The sequence below is a fragment of the Hemitrygon akajei genome, chromosome 12, assembly GCF_048418815.1.
Source record: "Hemitrygon akajei chromosome 12, sHemAka1.3, whole genome shotgun sequence".
Lineage (NCBI taxonomy): Eukaryota > Metazoa > Chordata > Chondrichthyes > Myliobatiformes > Dasyatidae > Hemitrygon > Hemitrygon akajei.
Window position 1 is genome coordinate 88244395 of NC_133135.1, and position 14912 is coordinate 88259306.

General features: G+C 39.8%; 1 protein-coding gene across 6 annotated transcripts in view; it reads left to right on the top strand.

Annotated features, from left to right (window-relative positions):
- Positions 1-14912, top strand: part of fam163aa (family with sequence similarity 163 member Aa) — a 198071-nt gene that overhangs the window by 124381 nt on the left and 58778 nt on the right. The window contains exon 3 of one of the 6 annotated variants that reach the window (XM_073062429.1): positions 11461-11628. The exons of 4 other annotated variants lie outside the window; for them this stretch is intronic. The gene's annotated coding sequence lies outside the window, so the exon portion shown is untranslated. Of the gene's footprint in view, positions 1-11460; positions 11629-13399; positions 13547-14912 lie in introns of those variants that run through there. One more of the 6 variants, XM_073062432.1, reaches the window with a different exon arrangement.

Consider the following 14912-nt stretch of genomic DNA (forward strand, 5'->3'; position numbering starts at 1 on the left):
TGATGATGATCGTTCTTGGCAATTTTTTCTACAGAAGTAGTTTGCTATTTCCTTCGTCTGGGCAGTGTCTTTACAGGATGGGTGACCCAATCATTATCAACACTCTTCAGGGATTGTCTACCAGGTGTCAGTGGTCACATAATCAGGACTTGTGATATGCACCAGCTGCTCATACAACCATCCCCCACTTACTCCTATGGCTTCATGACACCCTGATCAGGGGACTAAGCAGGTGCTACACCTCACCCAAGGGTGTCATGCAGTTTAGCAAAGGGAAGGAGTGTCTTACACCTCCTTTGGTAAAGATGTATCTCCACCCACCACACACCACTTCCACTCAAATACACTTTTACATCTCTTTTTTTAAACTTGTGACATAGCAGTACAATAAATGTTCCAATGAACACACTGAGCTGAAAAGGAAAAATAAACACCTGTGGAATTGGGACAATAGATGTAAGTGACCATCCATCTATATATTTATCTGTTGATTTTGATCTACAACCAAAGAATACTATTTGGAAACTAAATTCAAGTCTACTCAATGATCCATACTTCAAGGAACAAATTAAAAAGGAAATTGGTCTCTACTTAGAATTTAATAATAATGGAGAGGTTTCGCCTCCCATTTTATGGGATACTCTGAAGACTGTATTAAGAGGGAAAATTATAGCGATATCTTCATCTAAGAAAAAAATAAGGAATAAAACATTAGAGGAATTACAAAATAGCCTGAAGGAACTAGAGAAAAATCACAAATTCGATTTGGCACAGGATACATTATGGGAAATTTTAAAAATTAGGAATGAAATTAATATTTTGGCTACACAAGAATTTAGGAAAAATTTTATGTTTCTGAAACAGAGGCATTATGGAAGTGGATCAAAGTCTATGAAAATACTGGCGTGGAAACTGAAAAAAAAGATAGCAGAAAATACAATTCATAGAATTAGGGACCCAAGAACGAAAATGATAAAAAATAAGCTAAGTGAAATTCAAGAAGCTTTTGAAGTGTTTTACAAAACTCTATATTCCAAAGTTCCAAGGAGAAGCATAACCCAAATTGACAACTTCTTGAATTCTCTAGAGTTACCCACTTTAGGCGAAGAACAAAATAGAATGAAGACTGCTGACATAACTGAAGTTGAATTAAAAGCTGCAATTAGTAGGCTTAAATTAAGCAAGTCACCAGGATCAGATGGGTGTACGGCAGAGTGGTACAAAGAATTTAAAAATGAGTTAATTCCTGTTTTACTCTCCACACTGAACTGGGCTCTAAAAAAGGCACAAATGCCACCCAGTTAGAAGGAATTTTCTTTACAGAGTTTTACATAGATTTGGTTTCCAAGACACAATCATTAAAACTATACAGACACTGTATGACAACCCTACTGCTAGGATTAAAATCAATGGATATTTATCAAATAGTCTTACCCTAGAAAGGGGCACGAGACAGGGCTGTGCATGGTCACCGCTACTCTTCGCATTATATCTGGAACCATTAGCTCAATACATCAGACAAAATGAAGATATCAGGGGAAATACTATTAAAGGGACAGAGCATAAATTGGCTTGTTATGTGGATAACATTTTGATCTATCTAGGGCAATCAACATACTCTTTACCTAAATTGATGCAATCCTTTGATCAATATGGTCAATTATCAGGATACAAGATCAACATAGATAAAACCCAATTATTTTCATATTACTATAGCCCACCAAGAGAAATTGAAGGTAGATATCCCTGGGCATGGCAAACAGAGTCTTTCAAATATTTGGGCATCATTATGCCAAAAGATCTGGCAAAATTATCAGAATGTAATTATCAGCCTTTATTAAAAAAAATTAAGGAAGATATGGCAAGATGGAACTTGATTCCTTTGTTCAGTCTCAGTTCAAGGATTGAGTCTATTAAAATGAACATACTGCCCAGACTGTTATATCTCTTTCAGACCCTACCAATAGAGATTAATCAAAATCAATTTGATGAATGGATTATCAAGGTATATTTGGCAGGGTAAAAGGCCTAGGGTTTGTCTCAAAACTTTGCAATTAGCAAAGGAAAAGGGGGGATGGGGCCTACCTTCTCTTAGAGATTATTATTTTGCAGCACAGTTGAGAGCTGTGATATGTTGGTGCAACCCATCATATGACGCTCAATGGAAGAACATTGAGGAGCGGGTACTTCCCATCCCCATACAAGCAATTTTGTCTGATAAGAACCTGCAAAGGTACATAAATACTATTGATAACCCATGGATGAAATTGACTCTTAAAATATGGAAAACTACTATAAAAGAATATAATCTAGAGGGAGATATTGCAATGCTTAAATGGTGTGCATATGACTCGGATTTTACACCAAACAAATTGGATGCTAGATTTAAGGACTGGACAGCTAAAGGAATAACAGTTCTTTGCAACATAATGAAAGAAGGAACACTGTTCAGTTTTGAAATGCTTAAAGAGAAACACTTAATAGAAAAACAAGATTTTTATCGGTATTTACAGTTGCAACAACATGTTAATAAGACGCTTAAAAAGGTAACCAAGGCAAGTACATGCTTGATAGAGCTATTTAGAAAAGCATATAATTCAGATAACGGTAGTAGAATCATTTCAGGCATGTATAAGGGGTTGTCCAATCTTAAAACACATTCGACTTCATACATTAAAACAAAATGGGAGAAGAAAGGAGGGATAATTACATCTGAGGAAGAATGGACAATAATGTGGAGGTATCAATGGAAGTGTACCAGTTCACAGAAATGGAGGGAGTTTGGATGGAAAAACTTGATAAGATATTTTATTACACCCTCTCAGAAATCCCATTATGATAGTAACCTCCCTGTTTGCTGGAGAAATTGTGGAAATCAAAATGCAAATCATAATCATATTTTTGGGACTGCCCTGTTATCAAAGACTATTGGAGGGGGATACACAATGCCCTACAAGACATCTTTAAATGTGAAATACCCTTAGAGAGTAAGACCATATGTTTTGGATATATACCTCAAGAATGGTTGAAAAAAGATGAATATTTAATGACTATACTGTTGGTGGCTGGTAAAAAGACTCTTACTAGGAAATGGTTATCACAGGAGAGCCCAACTTTAAATGCATGGATGGAAATTACAATGGACATTTACAAAATGGAGAAGATAGCAGCTGTTAATCATAAGCTGGAACAATTTGATTCATACTGGGAAAAATGGTTTAACTACATAATGCCTCATAGGCCTGATTTTATTCTCACAAACCAATGAATATGTTGTAAAAAAAGATCACTCCCTACTTGTACATAGTTTTTTTCCTTTTGCTTGTTTTTTCTCTCTGCTCTTTTCTGTAAGTGTATATCTCAGATAAATACTATGTGGAGATTTGTGACATATATGATTATATGATATATATGTACAATGTCTGAAATACATCTTATGGAAATGTTTGTTTGATGATGAACTTCAATAAAAAAATAAATTACAAAAAAAAAGAAATTTTAAAAAAGCGTGTATCTCTCTTTGACTATGACACTCTTGTCTCAAACCTACCCATGTTCCAGATCCCAATCTTACCTCCACAGGATCCCCAGCTCTAACCATACACCCCACCTGCACTTTGCATCCTTGCCTCATGTTCCAGACAGGGACAGCTTTTCCACTGCTGTGACATAGAGATTCCTCCTGGTATTTAAACTCTGGTGATTTGGGTAAATTACCATTGAGAGAATCCTTATATCTTGTTGGAATTTCTGTATCCCATATAATTGTAAACAAACATATTTGTACACTTATAATTACCCTCTATTTCATATCATGCTTCACATCTTATTTGAATGGAACTTTCCCACTTCCCATTTCAGTATAAAAATGCATTTGCCCTATGTCCCATTTTATTTTAAATAGTCCTTCCAAAACCCTAAATCAGAGTAGATCATGTATCCAGGCACCTCATCCAAATTAGGAACACTCAGCCCCTTGAGACTGCAACCCATTCAAGATCAAAGATGATATAATTGTAACCTTCTAGCTTATCAAACATCCATCCACTTCTGCCTTAAACATTTTCAAAGGCTCTGCTTCCCATCACCATTTGAGGAAGAGAGTTCCAATGACTTACAGTCCCCTGAGAGAGAAAAAATACCGTCAAAGGACAAGGCCATATACTTTAAACACTGACCCCAACTTCTAGATTCCCCAACAAAGGGAAATATCCACTTCATGTCCATCCTATTCAGATCCATCGATATTTTATGTATCCTATTTGATGTTTGCTTGTGCTGAGGTGGGTAGGCTAGATTTTTTTAGGTGAAATCTATTGCACAGTGAGACTGGTGCCCTAACAGTGTTGATGGGATTGTGGCACACCAGGACCCTGGTGTGCATTTGGGAATATAGGAAACAAGACCATACCATGGTGCATCAGTAGAAGGGTGTTGATGAGGACTCTTGTATCAATGGGGGTGTAGGAACCATAGTCCCAGTGTGTTCTCAGGTGTATTAGAACTGGAAAGGTGTGAACTGGAGACCCAGTGTAAATGGGAAAACAGTCAGATGCTGAACCATCAGAATTTCCAAACAATCAGAAAGCAGAGGATCAGAGTTTTACAGATTAGGTCGCTGGTGAGGGAAAGGTTAATAAAAGCCGTGAAAAAACAGGCTCTAGCTAGCAGAACCTGGAGGATGAGTCACACTCATAAAAACACAAAGTGATTATGTGTTGGCTGTAATTAAAACCAAGGTTAGTCTGAGTGTGAATTGCTTATACAGCACAAAGGTGCTGCTATTTCCCCTGAGAATCAGATGGTGGAAGACAGTCAAGGATTGTTAATCACCAGTAATGCAGTGTAGCTGATGGTTGGTATGTCCCTAGCAGTCTTTTCCCCACAAAAGCAGAGCAATTCTATTTTACAAAGTTATAAAATGCTTACTATTCCCATATATCAGAGCTGAACAACATCCAATACATCACCGATTCCCTTCTCACTACTGCAAGTGACAATCCTGCTGTATTTATGATTTAACCCTAAGATGACAAAACATTTGCCTTTGATGAAACATCTCAAATACAGGCGACACTTTTAGGTTATGATAATTCATGAAAACTCAACACAAGTGGGAGCAGAATCCTTTGTTCAGAGAGTAAGAACGACCATCTCTGAATGCCCTTCGTGGCCAAAGCACTGATATCAAGTGTGTGGGAACAAAGTTTGACCTGACGAGAGCACTGTATTCAGTGCTGTAACTGGCTTAAGGTGTCTTAGTGACTGACATAGTGGAAATGGTCATTTCAAATTGGGAGGAAAGCAATGTAAAATTTAATGATTTAATTTCATTGGTGTTTGTGTGTATATCACCACTCCATAAGTGATGTGCTTATCTGGGCAGCAAATTACATGAGAACCTATACTCTGATCAATACAATCTACAATTGAACTAGAATCAATGAAAAATTTGATTACTTTTACGTGCAAATCCAAGTAACTTACTCAATAACAAATGACAATTAATTGACAGTAATCCCTGTATCCCAGATCTTTACATGAATTATTCTGAACCTGGCCCATTACCCAGAATTGCATCCTATGCCCAGATTTTCCTGAATGTAGATGGCTAATATCCCAAAGCCCTAACCCAGACCCCAAAACAGCTCAGTAGTTGTCTTTAAAGGCTGCGAAAGATATCTTAACAGTTTTTAAATTCCTGTCATTAAAAATATTTAATGTATGTAGAATTAAATAAATGTTTTAAATAGCAATTAATTGAAAAATAAAAATAAAGCAACAATGGAAATAGAGAAATATAAAAAAATTAAAGCTTAAGTATAAAGTAAAACAAAATATATAAAGCACAGCTTTCTGTACAGGGTTAGTAACTGCTCATATGGATGGGCTGGGCCATTTTCTCCTGGCATAAAGCTGAGGGCCAGAAGTAAAGTCTGCCTGGGCCATCTCCTCATCAAGCCAGTATACCATCAGTGAGCTTGGCAAACAGACATGCTGACATCTGACCTTGGGGCTGTCACACCTCTGCACTTGACTGCATATGTCTTGATTAGCATGGATGGATGAGTTGTGTGGAAGGGTCTGATTCTGTGCTGTATGTCTCACTATCTGGGTGGAGCAGATATCAGTCAGACAAAATGACCCTTGTTCCCATGTCTCCTAATATTGCATGTTGATGAGACTTTTTATTTCTTCTTTTTATGGACTCCTGCCTTTGCAGTGAAGGCTAGACTTTACTGACCATCCTGAATCACCTTTAATCAGGTGGTGAGCTGTCTTCCTGCTTATAAAGTGTTGGATAGCAATTTCATGATTTAATTATGGCAATGATGGGAGGCGGGGGGGGGGGGATATGTCTCTACCAAAGGAGACGTAATGTGCTCCGTCTCTGCACTAGACTGCAGGTCACCCCCGGCCAAGGTGTAACACCTGCTTAGCTACCTCAATCAGGGTCACATGAAGCCATGGGATCAGGTGGTGGATGGTCAGATGAGCAGCTGGTGCTTATCACAAGTCCTGGTTATATGACATTGATGCCAGGCAGACAATCTCTAAAGAGTTTTGATAATGGCTGGCATCACCCGTCTTGTAAAGATGCTGCCCAGAAGAAGGCAATGGCAAACCACTTCTGGAGAAAAAATTGGCAAGAACAATCATGGTCATGGAAAGACCATGATCGCCCACACCATGAGACACGGCACGTAATGAAAGAACAAACGAATGATGAAGAACTGGTGATGTTTTTCCACATTAGGATGGTGTGCAATTTGGAAAAGAGCTTCCCCCCCCCCCCCATCTTGTACTAAGAGTTGTACTGAGTTTTGACTGAGAACATACCATTAGAAAAAAATTGTTCCATGTTTTGCAGTTCAATACAAACAGATTTTCATTTATTCCACTATTTGAATGGAATATACCTCCATCACATTCCAGAGCAAATTAGTTTCCTCGCCGCCCATGTCAATGTAAATGGTGCCCTCCCCCCATGTCTCATTGCAATGTAAGTGGAGCTTCCTGTGTCCTAGTCACTATAACTCGAGGAAGCAAACATCAGTTCCTTAGTAACTGTTGTTTTAGCACTACAGAAACTGGATCAATCTCAAAATGATGTGTATGCCATGTGAGTGTACACCATTGTTGTCTGTACTGCAGCAGATATGTAAATAAAAGAAAGAGCACATACCTCTTGCTGGAAAGTTTGCAAAGTAAATAATGTAATTCACTGTATAACATGGGCTTCACTTTGGCATTTCCATCCCAGAGCTAAGCATTCCGGCTAATGCCCTTCCTTCACCTCAGACAGATGAGATACAGTTTAAAGAAGAAGGACCTTTGAATCAGCTTCACATAGTGGGATCATCAGTAACTTCCAGCTTATTTGCCACTTGATTTCTACAAGTTGTTGCCAGTGTTGCACAACTGGCTCTTTCTAGGCCAATTGCAAATGGCTTTGTGTCCTGGGAATGGTCTTTGCGAAGTGGGGGGAGGGGGAACATGCAGACTCCATACAGATGGGACTAGAGGTCATATAGCCTATGATTTTTAACCTTGGTCTCTGGCACTGCAAGGCTGCTGCCCTATCAGCTGCTCCACTGTGCTGGATTTCCATAGGACCAACCTGGATCACTAGGTGCTAGCCAGCTGCAGAATGAAACCCTGTGGCTATGTTAATACTGGTGGACACACCAATCCTGATACAGAAGTGGAGATATACATTGTGTGCAGCTCTCATGACTGAAACAGCTTGGATTCATTGCGTATGTACATCTTTTCCAACATAACCATATACCTCATGTCTTTGAGCCTCTGAAATACAGTTGTGAAGTTTACAAAAAAGAAAAAAATCAGCTGCCTGTCAGAATGTCACAGTTCCACATGCTACAGGAAGGATGCTCTTGAAATAGAAAGGTTAAAGGTTATTTGATTGAAGAATGCTGAACTTGATTTCGAGTCTCCACTGTAGGCTGTGCCCCAGAACAGCAATGAATTACACAGCTGGTGGACAGATTTATGAAACTCTCAATTTGTTTTAATCAATTATGCACAGCTCAGCAATCTACTGCAGAGTAAACAGACATTGAGTCCAAATGTAATTAAAATTCATCTGGACAAGGTTCGAGATCCATTGTCATCAGCCTGCTGCTCTGGACTAAGAGTTCAGGAGCCCTTTATGAATGAGCTGGATTTTATCATATGTAGTTCTTGAGCAAAAATACAAGTTTATTCTGAATCCAGAGCTCTGAGGAAATCAAACAGATGTAACAGACACACTCATGATGCATTCTGCATTGGTATATGGCAACAGCATTATAAAGAATGGTGCACCTAGTCAAATTGCTGTCTCACGGCACTAGCAGCCCAGGATCAGTCCCGATTGACAGGAATTTGTGCAAACTACCTGTGCTCCATTTTCCTCTGCACCCACATTCCAAGGCCAAGCGGGTTCATAGATGAGCTGGTTTACTGTATGTTGTCCTTGCTGTGTAGGATGAGTGGCAGAAAATGGGTGGGGGTGTAGGGGAGATAATTGGTGGGCATATAAGAGTGGAAGTGAATGATTGGGTTGAGTTGTTCTCCGATCTTGGCAATTTACTTGCAAGTATTTTGTCGCCATATGAGGAAATGTCATCAGTGTGCTGTTGATTGTAGTGTGCCCATTGAATGCTTTACCTTTATATACTTATCAGTCAACTCATTGGTCTCCATTTTGGAAACAGTCGTGCTGTGGGGAGGAAATCTCATCACTGATTGGCTGTGTGGCACCCAAACATCTCCTGTTCTGCCAGGCGATAGACTATGGCATTGGGTGGTTGACTGGTGGCAACTGTCGCTTTGTGACAGTATATTTCACCTTAAGCATTCATGGAGGAAGAACAGTTGCTCCCGTGAGGAGGCTTGCCTGCAGGTGAAGTTCTTCTGATGGTGAGCACATTTAAGTATTTAATGCCCAAAGCTGTAGGAAATAATTCAGAAAATGTGCATCTCGGGTGGTTAATGGTTCATTTGACCTGTTCTCCAATCTTGGCAATTTATTTGCAAAAGTTTCATCACAATATGAGCAGACATCATCAGTGCGCTGTTGATTGTAGTGTGTCTTCCAAATGCTTGGCCTTTATATACTTATCAATCAGCTGATTGGTCACCATTTCAGAAACTCAATTATGACGTGGGGAGGAAATCTCGTCTGATTGGTTGTGTGGCGACTATTCATTTCCTGTTCTGCCTGGCGATAGACCATGCCATTGAGTGTTTAATTGGTGGCCTATAACTGACACTACATGGAGGACACACCCCAATCAGCAGCATACTGATGATATCTCCTTGAATGGTGATGAAATGTTTGCAAGTAAGTTGCCAAGATCGGAGAACAAGTCAACCCAATAATCAAGCATCCGAGCTACATATTTCCTGAATGATTTCCAGTGTAAGTGAGCACTTGGTGGGTCACTGCTGACCCAAAGGGCTGAAGGGCTTGCTTCAATAATGTATTAACTTATTTTATAAAAGTTCATTTAGTATAGTCAGGAGGTAGCTGCGCAGATGACCAAATCCTTGGTCAGTGAAGTAGGTTTTAAGGAATGTTTTAGAGGAGGAGAAAGCTGTCAACACTTGGAGATGTTTTAGAGAGAATACCAGAGCTTAGGGCATTGGCAGCAGAGATGTGGTTCATGCAAACTGGGACTTGACAGTCAGCAGGTACTCAGAGGATAATGGGGTTGTTTCTATGTTGTGTGGCTGCATGATCCCATGTAACTACAGAAATGAGAAGTTACTTCTTCAGGAACCACACAATGGAATGGATAGGTGAATGGGAATCGGTGCAAGTTCGGATGGGCATGATCTAAACTCAGGCTTAATAAAACCTCTGGTATCTTCAATCCATCCCCAAAGTGACATAGTGCAGAAGTCTTCTAGCTCTGCTGAGAGGAGGGTGATGGGGAAGAAAATCTTTCAGCCTCTAATCCTGCTTAAGTTGTGTTGAACCCAAAGTCTCCAGCTTTGCACTAACAGCCAGTTAAAGGACCTGCCAATATCAACTACAAATACATTTTCCAAATGTGTTCTAACCTGTTATATCCCAAATGAAACAAGATCAATTTTGTTCTCCACACACTGTATTCTAGAATCTTCTTTTTGCATTTTCTCATTATGACATCATTATGCATCCATTCCTCATTTTCTTCACTCATGTTAAAGCTTTTGGCTGCATTTTTAATGTCCCTTGTATAATACTTCATAATACTTGCTCAACAATTTATTATGTTCTTGCTAATACACTTAACATCCATTTGCAATTTAAGGTAGCACAGTAGCTAGTGCTGCCACCTCATAACTCCAGTGACCTTGGTTCGATTCTGACCTCGGGCACTGTTATTTGAAGCATCTATCTTCCTTCAGTGACTACATAAGCTTCCACTAGCGCTCCAAGGATGTGCTGATAGTTTAACTGACAGCTGTAAATCACCCCATTAGTGTTTGTAAGTGGCAATAAGTAAAGAAACCAGATGGACATGTAAGAGAGAATGAGTTGCAGGAATGCATGGAAATAAGGAAGGACGAAGATGGAGCCGATCTGCTGGGAGATAAGTGTGTCATAATAAGTTAGTAGGAATTTGATTCTCTCTAGCTAAACTAATTTTCAAACCTTTTATTTCTGGTTTACTTAAAAGCAATATTTTGTGTTTAAGTTACCTGGAGAAGATCAGTACTAGCAGTCCTCAGATTTCAACAGAGAACTATTCAGAACTAGAACTCCATCTGGTGATCTCATGGGCATTTAGCAGAGAAATGAGCAGAGAGAGAATGTGGGTTTACAATGTGTAGAGCAATGGGACTAGTTTGGTTGGCATCCCAATTGGTGCAGACATGGTGAGCTGAAGGACCTGCATCTGCATCGTACTCCTCAATATTCTACAATTAACCATGTTTAACTCATAGTGCAGTGAATTTCTGTTACTGATAATTAAAATTGGTCGATATTCTGGTTTAGTAATTCAATGAATATGTCAACTGTCGCTTAAAGAAACAGTTCGTTTAGGTTTTGTTCAAGGGTTCCCATATACTAGATGGCTGATTTATCAATCTTGATTTATCAAGAGAAAATCTGCAGATGTTGGAAATCCAAGCAACACACAAAATGCTGGAGGAACTCAGCAGGCCAGGCAGCATCTATGGAAAAGAGTACAGTCGTCGTTTTGAGCCAAGAACTGGGTTTTGGCCTGAAAAGTCCACTGTACTCTTTACCATAGATGCTGCCTGGCCTGCTGAGCTCCTCCAGCATTTTGTGTGTGTTGATTTATCAAGTGTTGGGTTTGTCGTATGATACCAGAATTCACAAATGTTATTCAATGTCCTTTGGCCAGTTCTGTTATCATAAAAACTTTCAATTAGTGACCATGACTGCCTCTCCTGAATGCCAGATAGTTTAAGTGCAATCCTGTCCCCATCCCATCACAGATCCACCAGACCTCTTCCATCTCCTGCATCACTGCTCCACCCCACTCCGAAACCATGACTAGCGCGATGAGCTTGGACATCTTTAACATGGGTTGTTATCTGGGATGCCTTTTCTGAAGGATATGACACAGTGAGAATTATTCATTCAAGTCTCAAGTCATGCATGAGGTATGTGTTAATTTCATAAGCAACTTATTCCACCTCCCATGGGACCCACACTTCACTTTATCACCAGAAGCCAGCTGAGTAAGCTGAATATAGCCTTGACAGTAAACAACCTCTCTTGCACCTTTTGCATCACAATTAATTGGAATCTCCCCAAAAAACAAGGCTAAAAATTAATTGAGGTCAACAAAATTTAGTAATGGCTTTTCCTACTACTGGATACTCTTACATAATATTCAGCTCCTGGATACCAAAAATGTCAGTTAGTCTGAGTTCTACAATGGGATCCAGATATAACTGTGATATTATCTTATGGAAACTGAACACATTTTCTGAATGCACTTTCGTCTAACCAGTTACTTTTAAACAGAAGGCATGGATATGTTGTCACTTGGAATAGTATCCAGGAGATGTCTTGCAAAATAATAGTTACCAAACACAGGCAATCAGCTATCCCTCTTTTCCAGTCTGGATGACAAACAACTGGGCTCTTTGGAGAAGTATCAAAGTAGAGGTGATCCTGTGACTGTAAATATTAGATCACAAAACAAATTTGTTAAGGTCTCATATGTGAAACCCTGTTGGTTTCCTTGGCTGCGTAAGTCTAGGGAACACACACTTCAGTCCCATCAAACCCATGCGATTGAGAAGGCTCTCCCACCCCAAGCCTCAGTTTGTGTGAATGCTGTGTAATTTGCTACCCTGTTACAACTCAGTGCCAAGAAACAACAGACAGCACATTGCATACGATATGAATCTTAACTGAAGGATTAGTAAAGAAAAGAAAGAGAAAAACAAAAGGGCCCATTATAATTAAACAGACAAATGTGCACAGGTTGGAACACAATTCTTCCCAAAATTCATCTTCACCAATCCTCAGTCGATCTCGGCACCTGGCTCCATCGAATCACGGTCCCCCACTGGGTCGATTCCTACAACTGGTTCTCTCCAGCGTCTTCCCTCTTCATCTCCCACCGAACCATGGACCCAGCTCACATTCTGAAGCACCTGTTATCTCAAACCACAACCCAAATACTGCTTCCACAGAAAGACCATTAGCAATGAAACCTTTCCCAGGGTGTTACATATCATAGGCGAGTGCAGAAAATGAAACCCATGCCTGGGGTTGCAAAACTGAGTAGAGAGAGTGGGGATCAATTCAGACAAAGTGAGGTTGTATCCCTCTAGGTTTGATGGAGTGTGTGTGTGTGTGTGTGCGCGTGTGCGCGTGTGTGTGTGTGTGTGTGTGTATATATATATATATATATATATATATATATATATATATATATATATATATAAAACCTGGAATTAATTATAGCTGGCATAATATGGGCAAGGGATATTGTGTGTGCCCTCAGGAAGTGGTAGACAAACTGGCGAAGTGAACAATAAGTAGCAGTGCACAGGAAAATGAGATCCAATTCAATAGAAAGAATCATGAAAGGAGGTGAAGGAAAATGGCATGGTTTTAAGGGAGGTGGAGGAAATATAAACCAGGGGACATATGTACTGAAGAGCTTGTCACATGTGCTGTCTTCCAGCAAGGAACAGTTTGCACATCTGTAATAACTTCCTGTCAGCTGGGACTGTGATCATAAAGTGTTGCTGTCTCTTGCTATTGCTGTTTTTTAACACAGCTGCTGTGCAAATGAACTGTTCTGTCAGCTGCAGCACCTGAAATATTGGGCAGATTTCCTCTTTATGACTCCATAAGAGAAACTGTGCTGATGCTCCATTATTTCCAGATTTGCCTATGTTTTGTGTTATAAATTGCCCAGTGCAGCTTCTGTTTCACAGACATGGCTGGTGTTCCCTTCGTTTTCCTTTGAACTGACCCAGGCAACCCACATATTCAACAAAGGGGCCTATTCACTGCGGATTTTTGGTTGTAGTCTTGGAGTTTTCACTGAGTCCTCAGGTAAGTACAATTTTTTAAAAATAAGCCACGCTGTTTCTTTTCCCCTGTTTTGTTTTTCCACTTTTCCTGCTGCTTCCAACTTTCTTTTCTCTAGTTGTAATGCATTCTAAAGTGGTCTGTGGACACTGCAGATACACTCGATTTACAGTGAGAGTTACAGGAAGAGGGGAGTTATTCTATACTGACAACAAGAAGCTGCCTACAGATGCTTATGTCCTGTACGTACAAGTGATAACATTTCTACATCTTCCAGCATTATTTACAGATTACACATAAATACATTGAGGATTTTTCTCCTTTCATTGGAGAAGGTTTAAAGGAAGTTTGATAAAACTTTTAAAAACATATTTAAGGGTTATGAGGAAATGAATAATGGGAACCAAACTGCAGAGGTGGAGGTAACTGTGGCAAGGTGCACAGACGCAGTTAGCGAAATAAAACATGGGAGAGATGAGGGGAGAAAGTAATTACAAAGCTGACTGTTATGATAGAGAATGCACTGTCCAAAAGTGTACATGAAGCAATTTCAGTGACAATTTTCAAGCAAGTTGGACAAACACAAAAATCAGAACGTTACTGCCACTTTCCACTATTGAAGCATTCATAGATTTCGTCCCCCCGGCTGTCAATCATTTCACCAACTACCAACCTCCAACATTTTATATCAACATTGGGGAGAAATGACTGGAAGCATCTTTGAATTCCTTAAGCTATTTCATTGTACACGAGGAGCAATTTTGGGCATAAGATCCAGCATCTGCCTTAACCATGAGTCACTATCACCATGTGCCATGTCATATGACATGGACAATCATGATCTCCTTGACCATAACTGTTCCTGGCAATTTTTTCTACAGAAGCGGTTTGCCATTGCCTTCTCCTGGGCAGTTCCTTTACAAGAAGAATGACCCTGGCCATTACCAATATTCTTCAGAGATTGTCTGCCTAGAGTCAGTGGTTGCATAACTAGGAATTATGATGTGCACCAAATACCCATACGATCATCCACTACCTGCTCCCATGACTTCACATGACCCTAATTAGGGGCTAAGGAGGTGCTACACCTTGTCCAAGGCTGACCTGCAAGCTAGTGGAGGGAAGGAACATCTTACACCTGCTTTGGTAGAGAAATATCCCCACCCACCATCCATAACAATGAGTAGTGGCACTTCAACTGTGCATAAGGCCATTAGGAACCAAATAGGGGAAGCTCATTTATTCTGTTGAATGTTGTGAGTGTTGGAAGAGAGTGTGGTGTTTTGTCAACTCCATACGAGGTGATACATTACAGGGAAAGGAAGAAAATTAGATAGGAGGAAGGAACAAACACACAAGAGAGGAAGATCCACAGATAGCAGAGAAAAAT